This window comes from Stylophora pistillata, chromosome 2, assembly GCF_964205215.1.
Source record: "Stylophora pistillata chromosome 2, jaStyPist1.2, whole genome shotgun sequence".
In the NCBI taxonomy this organism is placed as follows: Eukaryota; Metazoa; Cnidaria; class Anthozoa; order Scleractinia; family Pocilloporidae; genus Stylophora; species Stylophora pistillata.
This window is the reverse complement of record NC_142520.1, coordinates 19,166,471-19,174,510: the sequence shown is the minus strand read 5'-3', so window position 1 is coordinate 19,174,510 and position 8,040 is coordinate 19,166,471. Positions and strand designations below refer to the sequence as shown.

General features: G+C 39.3%; 1 pseudogene; it reads right to left on the bottom strand.

Moving 5' to 3' along the window:
* Positions 1–6,669: 6,669 nt before the first annotated feature.
* LOC148737585 (uncharacterized) lies at positions 6,670–7,460 on the bottom strand (annotated as a pseudogene).
* Positions 7,461–8,040: the final 580 nt, after the last annotated feature.

The window sequence follows — 8,040 nt, the reverse complement described above, 5'->3', positions numbered from 1 at the left end:
TTAGCCAATTTACAATTAACATCGCAATACTTTTTTTAACATGCATGGTCTTTTTCGTACCGAATCTTCTTTGCAAAATCGCATAAAAAATTACCACAAGTTAACAACGTCTTCTTTACGGAATCTTTTGATGACGACAACATCATTCTATTTTCAGAGTGTAGTTATCGTTGGATGGGGTCAACAGTTTCCACAGGTGGTTTTAAATTGCTCAGCAAAAAGCAGCCCACGCAGACGGAGTCGGAGACTACAGAGAAACCTGAAGTCTCTAAGACGCATGAAGAGGTTGCTGGTGATGAAACAGAGGCATCAAGACGGGTGCGTGAAATTTTTGCAAAGGCATTCTGCCTTAGAGAAACGCCTGTCCTCAGAAAAGTTCACAAAGTCTTTAGAGAAGAGATCTTTGCTAGACCTGGCCAAGATCGCATATAAATCTGCATTGGCAAAAGGTGTGGAAACCATACCAACTCTGCAACTAGTTCCAGGAAGTGAACGTCGAACTGTTTGCTGTAATAAGACTGGGATTGTAAGTCAACCAAGAAAGCCTACAGGCTTATTGAGAAGCAAAAGGCATACCTTGATACCAAATTCAATATTGGCCAAACGTCAGGTAGAAAATTAGATGGGGAAGCAGATGCAAGAGAGATGAGATGTGCCCAAGGACCTGACGGTGCCAAGCTTCGGAAACAACTACCAGATGATCGCGATGCTCAGGCCAGCGAGGAGGAAATCAACCTCACGATGGCAGGGAATTTGGCCCTAGAAACCATCTCTCTTCAGCACCCAATAGTGTTCGATCAGTTCAATATCTGCACCATAGTAAAGAAAGACACGTTGAAGAGGCTAAAGCTTGGCATGCTGCAGAGTATTTGCCAGAACTTGGAGCTGAATGTTCATGAACCTTCCATTCAATGAAAAGCTCTATACTGTAAGAAATGATTGACAGTTCATAGTCACGTGATTCGGAGCACATGCTCTCGCAAGCTAGCTAGGCTTTGTTTTTTACACATTCTGTATGATTCTCGCTTAGTTATGTTCGAATGTGAATCGAATGATTAAACAATTTTTAATTTGGTTGTGGACAAACTCGAAATATTTGATACATACCTTGCGTGACAGATTCAGTAAAACTAATTCGATCCTCGTAACAACGTGTTTGAGACCCGAACAAGTGTCCCCTCGCTTAGGTTATTATAGTGGGATTATTACATGTTAGCTGACTTAACCTTCTCAGTCGGGAGTTGGAAAACTGGTCGCCTTAAAACAGCGTCACGATCGACAGGTACGCAGCGAGCTAAAATAATTATTCAACCGTCGCACGCATGTAAGATAGACTTTGCGCGTTGCCAGGAAGTTTCTCACGCATTGCACATGCGTTACATGAGTGCATATGTAGAACTCAAATAAATATTGTGATTTCGCAGTAGTTTGATGCTCCTTCTTTGGAATTCGAAGATTATTTATTGTCAGCTGTAATTAGATGTTAAAGGCCCATTTCCATCCGAGATCCTTTGCAGTCGTTTGTTTTTGTTTTGGAATAGCGCTATTGTAAATGGCGAACTCTGATAGTCATTCACAAACACTATTAAAAAGAAAAACAAAAATTTGGTGAAGAACACAGGAAACAAATTTGCAGCTAAGTATTTGAGACTGAAAAATCATAAATCGAGTCTGTGTATAAAACTTGTACAAAGCTTACCTGATGTTGAAGGAAATTGTTCGGCTTCAAAGACTAAATAAAATACAAAGAAATAACCAATATTGGCCAAAACTTTGCGCATTTCAATTATAGAATAATGACTTGCACAAATGAGATTGCTTACATACATATCTCAGGATCTCAAGTAAAAATCAGTCAAATCATGATTATTCTCACCTTCAAAAAATCTCCCCGGAGTCTCTAGTTCCATCGTAGGAACAATGCAATAACATTTCTGCGAAAGCACTGTCTGTAGTGTTACCGAAACCCATGGTTGTTTTCCTCGCCCTCCATAAATCATACACAGACTCTCGAAGTCGAATAACCTTTGCCGAGCCGGGCAGACAAGGCCTTCCTCTAGACCGCTTCTTCGGCGGCATCAACTTTTCAAATGACATTTTTCACCGTCATACATGTAAGAATTAAAAACTATTTACTGATATGGATACTACGATAGTTTGTTGTTCGCACATGATTCAAGATGGAACTTTGAAAGTCCTAATTAGTAAGATGGAAGAAGATATCAAAGGGATTCCGCAACTACGAGGAAAATAGCGTATTTTTCATTATGAAAAATGATCCGGGCGCGCAAGGCATCTCAGTTGGAAATGGGCCTTTAAACCTTTGGAATTAGGAAAGTGCCTTCGACGAAAACAGAGTTCCTCGGTTTTAAAGGTCAGCCCGCGTTGTTGACCGCATACCCGCTGACGTATCATTTCATTATTCAGCTCTGTCGCGGCAAATAATAACAGCGCGAGCACATCAAACAAACTATGTTTAAGGCACTTCGGCATGGAGGATGAAACAGAGAGAGGAGACCGGTTTTGGAATACTAGCTCCGTAGAAATTAAGGTTTCTGCGGAGACTAGTCAAGGAGGGTTCGTTTTGCAGAAAATAACCCCAACTACGGGATGAGACTTTGATCCCGTGTTAGAGGAACTCACAAGCAACAAGCAAAGAAAATTTAGTTTCCAGCGAGATTTAAAGCCCTGGTCAAACGGCGCATGATAGTCGATGATAGTTGATGATAGTCGATGATAGTTGAGGCGCGCTCTTCCGTCTGACCACCAACTATCATGCACTATCATCGACTATCACCAACTATCATTCATTTTGAGCTTCTTCAAATTCTTCTCGATAGTCAATGATAGTTTTTCTCGTTTGACCACGCGTATGATAGTTCATGATAGTTTTTGGTCAGCTGTTTTCCCCGAAAATCGGCGGGCTCATTTAAAATGGCCCGGTTTAATCTCAGGCCCGATAGCAGTCAATATTTCCTGAAATGTTTCAAAGTTCATTCGCAACATTTCCTTGTAAGCAGCAGTGTCCTCCACTCGCAATTCTTCCACCAATTTCAACAACCCCCTTTCGTTTCTCCTTTTAATCCATTCCCTTGTCCGTCCTCTCTTCCACCAACGCTCTCCAGATTCATCCTCCGTACATTCCTCCAACAAATCGATTACTAGTAAGCAAGCTGCCGCCCTCTTTCGTCGTGATAAATTCATACTTCAACAAGTTTGTTTGACTCACGCGAAGCCATGTCTGTGTTCACATTTTACGCGGGAAGAGCCTGGAACTAGCTGCTCCCGTGACTTTGCTCGCGCGACTACTGGCGAACTATCATCAACTATCACGAACTTTTTTGGCCGTTTGACCATGCGGATGATAGTTGGTGATTTTAGATGCTAGTTTGAAGAGAATCAACTATCATGCGCCGTTTGACCAAGGGTTTTGACCAAGGGAGAGAATTTTCACAAGAGGCGGCACTTCGAGAATATTCCAATGTCTTAACTTTTAACAAACTTGTCAACATTATCATCTGAGAAACTGAGCTTGGGTAACCTTAAGTCAACTCCAAGACATTTAATGTTACGTAGCAGCCAGACTTCTTTTTCAGTATTAAAAAAATTAACTTTGTGTTTTACAGACAAGATTTATATCTTTAAGTGGCACAGACTGTTTCAGTACATCTTCTGAATATTGATAATCATTAATGGCTCTCTCAGAAATACCCTGAAGAAATTGGCCCCTCATAGACCACTTTCATAAATGGCTGCCAGATTAATATTCTTTTGTTTAAATTTAAATTAACCTTTCGAGGCCAGAAAGGCTAATTTAAATTTAAACAAAAGAATATTAATCCGGCAGCCATTTATGACAGTGGTCAATGCTTTCGTAGCTTGCATTGGCAGCCAAAAAATCCCATGCAGCATCCAATAGCATACCTATTGTAGATGAGTTGTTTCATGGAGCAGTCATTTGAAAAGCCTGATTTTTCTTTCTTCTGCCATGGAAGTGAAAGGCCATAGCCACTCAATATCCAAAAAAAAAAAAGGTTGGGAAGCTTTATCTAATGTGAAATAAACAACTGAAAAAAGCTCTTTAGTATAGAGAAGCGCACATAGAAAATCACGTGCGACGTTGTAAAGATTATATGACTTACTGGAGATCTCTGAAGAAGTGTGGGCTCTGGAAAGACCCTGTTTATCAGGCCAGAAAAGTGGAACTTGGGGACCAAGTTAATGCAGCATGGGAAAAGATGCCCAATTATGTTATAAAAGATGTGAGGTCAAGGTTGCCTAACCCTCCAGGCATTCCTTACATGGGGCATAAAAGGGAATAAGGAAATTCTCAAACAAATGCCCATGTCAAGGAGAGCAATCATAAATAACAATTGAATAAGTTCATGAAACATATACAGTCAAAATAAAATTAAGAGCTGGAAACATCAATAAAACTGCATGGAAAGTCCCTTGAGTAATACCTAATACTCATGAATGCTTCACTACTTAGTACCAGCAGTTGCTGTAATTATTCTTCCCTGGTTACCTTACATCTTTTACAAGACATATGAGCTCCCATTTAAAGTTATCACAGGAAGTCAGAATCACTGGTAAGCAGAATGGACATCAGTTATTTAGATTAAAAAAAATAGACCAGATGGTTTCCCTGAACTTGAGTGTTTTTGCAGTAAGCACCCTGATCTCTGCCGGACGATTCGGATGCCTGGCATGTTGGTAAATCTGCAGAGACAATACTTCTCTATTCACATTTTAATTCTGCAAGAGAAATAGGTCAATAAGAAAGAGTAAGCATAGCATTCAAAAGGTGCCAAAGCAATTGTGCAGAATTAACAAAAGCATAAGTCTTTTACCCAATCAAGAATGGCTAGTTCCATGTGCATGTTGTAGGTGTCATCCCCATAATGGATCCACTTAGCAGCATATATAAATGAGCATCACTGAATGGAGCGATTCAATCCAGTATGTTTCCCTACACTGCAGAAGGTAACAGATTTTGAGTGGCTTTCACTGTAACTGGAACATAAATTTTTTGCAACTCTTTCATGGTCTTTACTGCAACATTGCTAATTTGGAAAAGGCAAACTTTTTCATGCAAAGAAACAAAAACATACAGTTATGTGCCACTTAATTACCCGCACGTAATCATATGCATGTCTATATATTGAGGTGCCCATAATGGCTTTCCTGTATGCAGCTACAGCTTCAGGTTTACTTAAAACCTTTTGCTCATTAGGTAGCCATTCTGCTTGCACCGTGACTCTGCATGGCAATTGACATGATTTCCCTGAGTCATAAATAAAGAAAATTATAAAAGAACAAATTAATAGATCAGTATTAATAATAGTAAGTATAATGCTTCTGGTTTTCCATTTTTACAGAAAATTGTGTAATCTTTGAGTTCATGAATTATGCTATGTCTTGTTGGAATTACATGACACAATGTGTTCATTACAACAAAAATTAATAATAATAATTTTGGTTTCGTGAAATCGTTCTTTTGAAGGAGTAACCTGAGAAAAACCCTTTGTACCTTATGACTTCTACACATTCTCTCAATAAACAGTCATTCAAATTACCTGATAATGGTCAGCAACAATCAGCAGGTTAGCCTGAAATTCTTGCTCACTGAGTGGACTGTTCTTCATGCAGAAGTACACATGTGAAATAAATAAACAAACAAAAAAAAAGAATTACTTTAGTCACACTATAAAGGATTTTTCTGTCCTCCATACTCATATTATATCAATGGTGAGATATTATTGAGGATGCAAATGTATCATACCTTGGGTCTCAGTTAGAAAAGTCAGCAGCTCTTTTGTCATAGGGACTTCATGGCTCACTGCTGAAGTTTCACTAGCCCTACTCCAGTTTACGACTCCTAAACCTTTTTTGGTTCTAAACAGAATCAGTAAAAATAGAAATATTTTTAGGAATAGCATTGAGTGTATGAAGGCTCAACATATCATACAAATAGTCCAAAAGTATCTTACAAGAAAGAAAGGGCTGACACCGTCGTGTGTGCTGCTGATCTACTCAAATCATGCCTTGCATCTGTAATAACACACTACAGGAAGAAATGGTAGATATCAAAACATAACATTGAACACCTTTCTGTACTCACATATTTCTCAGGGTTTACAACTTGATATCAGATATTGTATGCTTAGATGTGCTAGTCAGCAGAACTTTGCAGAAGTCTACTAGATCCTATGCATGAACTTGACTGCTTGCAGAGATCCTGGCTTGCAAAAAGGAATAATTGAACAAAACTCATGCATGCACCTCTCATACTCTAACACTGGTGTATAAGTATGTGGCCAAAGACAAAATAAAATTGAAATCAACTTGTACCTCTCCATTTACAACATAACCAGGGGTGCTTTTCCCTTCTTCCTGGGCAGCAGAGATGGACTCATTGCAAACCCTATTCACAATGGTTGCATAACAATGCTTTTTCAAGACCGTTGAAGTAATTAAAAAAAAAAAAAAAGGTATTTTAGAATTCAGGTAAGAGAGTAACCAAATAAAAAACTGCTCAGTCCATTTGAGGTATTTTGGTGGAGAGATCATCATTTGGCTTCCTGTAAACTGTTGTTGACAGCCATTTGCTTTGCAAGAAGAAATACAACTTGATTTTAGGAGCATTAGAGAAAGTGCATTGCTAACCTGCGTGAAAAGTTTTTTTCTCCCTCTCACCCAAGGTTGGCTGCTTCAGAGAAACTTGTGTACTGTGTCTCTGTCACGTCACAAAACAATACTTCATGAATCAATCTATGAAAAAGAGGGGCAGATAAGTGACCAGGTACAACAAAACTCAAGAATACTGAGAGAGCGAATTTCAGAAAATTTCCAGCTGAAATCGAAAAGGTACTTACCTCAAATTTACATAGTACTTTGGAGGAGATCCTCCCATGATAGAGGAGGAGAGCCACTTGAATGAATCTCCACATACACATGAAACTGTTACGGACACAACATGACTTTGTTGATTAAAGATTTGTAAATCGCAATCGATGAGTATTCCATAATAACAGCATGCGATGGAGTGTTCCCAAAAAAAGAATACAGAGTTCGCAGAGCTCCCCCGCTGCAGAGATATATGGGGCCGTTCTCTGCTGAAGGCGCAGTGATCTGCATTCTTAGTGGTGTATGTTCTGGATGTGGAGGGGAAGTTGGAGAAATAAGATCAGAGAAAGGCAACGAAATACGCGAATATGGAGTGGAAGACGCTGAAGGAAAAGAAAACCGTGTGGCCGAGCCTCCATCAGATCCGCATCATGTGTACTTGAGGTCACTTTTGTTAGATTTAACGCGCCTTTTGCCATTTTGACGCGGTCTTTGATGCCAAGAAGCCTGCTCTCTTGAGTTCGAGGAAGCTCTCTGTTAAAAGAGAACTAAAGACCTCGACTTGTTGGACGCTTTTTCTTGGGCATATATGGGTTATTTCCGTCAGCCATAACGCACAATTGTGATGAAATTTTGTGGGCCGAGGCCAGGAACGTGTTCGATAATTGAGTCAGTTTGCTAGACATAACGTCTCGTAGTCACGTTCGACGCACTAAAAACTACTATAAAACGAATACAAGAATTGTAAAAACGTGTAAAATGGTATATAAAAAGTCACTTGTAACAATGTAGCGGAATTCCAAATCGATTTCGATCAATTACGATCCTCATCAGTAGTACTCCGCCATGTTTAAAATATTTTAAACATGGCGGAGTACTACTGATGAGGATCGTAATTGATCGAAATCGATTTGGAATTCCGCTACATTGTTACAAGTGACTTTTTATATACCATTTTACACGTTTTTACAATTCTTGTATTCGTTTTATAGTAGTTTTTAGTGCGTCGAACGTGACTACGAGACGTTATGTCTAGCAAACTGACTCAACATAACGCACAAATTTCACAATAAATATTTTTCGTGCAGAGACAGCTAAGAATGTTGCCGAACAACCACTAGAGTTGTGAAATTCTGGCTGCTAATCGCACTTGCTTGTAAAATTATTCATTCTTTAGAGGTATTGCCACAG